The sequence below is a fragment of the Penaeus monodon genome, chromosome 15 (assembly GCF_015228065.2).
Source record: "Penaeus monodon isolate SGIC_2016 chromosome 15, NSTDA_Pmon_1, whole genome shotgun sequence".
In the NCBI taxonomy this organism is placed as follows: domain Eukaryota; kingdom Metazoa; phylum Arthropoda; class Malacostraca; order Decapoda; family Penaeidae; genus Penaeus; species Penaeus monodon.
The window spans coordinates 28,159,173-28,159,551 of record NC_051400.1 but is presented as its reverse complement, the minus strand read 5'-3'; the positions used below and the strand labels follow the sequence as shown (position 1 = coordinate 28,159,551).

Sequence of the window (379 nt, the reverse complement as noted above, 5' to 3'; positions counted from 1 at the left end):
ATCCTGTAAACTAGAAGCAAGTATAAAGGCAGTAAAGCGTATTACACAGATATGCTCGTAATATAGCAGCTACATCGAAAAAGTTTTATGTAAAAGCTACTTTAAAAATAGTTGAGAACTACAAACGTTAAGACGCAACAGGCTTAAGCTCGACACGCTGAGAGGTACTTGAGGGGGTTGTTCTCGGAACCTCACTCTCAGCAGAGGCCAGAGCTGAGACGAGACTGTTGGTGTAGCCTTACTAGGCCGCCCATACGCCCGTGCGGTGGGTCATCACGTGTTTGTTTTACTCTCGTGAGATGGCTGTTGATTATGAAGGGTTGAGGATGAAGCCAAAGGGAGGATAATTTGCATATTGTGACTGTTGTATTTACGTAAG

The 379-nt window shown here is 44.1% G+C and overlaps 1 protein-coding gene across 3 annotated transcripts in view; it reads left to right on the top strand.

Moving 5' to 3' along the window:
* LOC119581901 (vacuolar-sorting protein SNF8-like) overlaps window positions 1-379 on the top strand; it is a 43,000-nt gene that overhangs the window by 29,443 nt on the left and 13,178 nt on the right. The window lies entirely within an intron of this gene.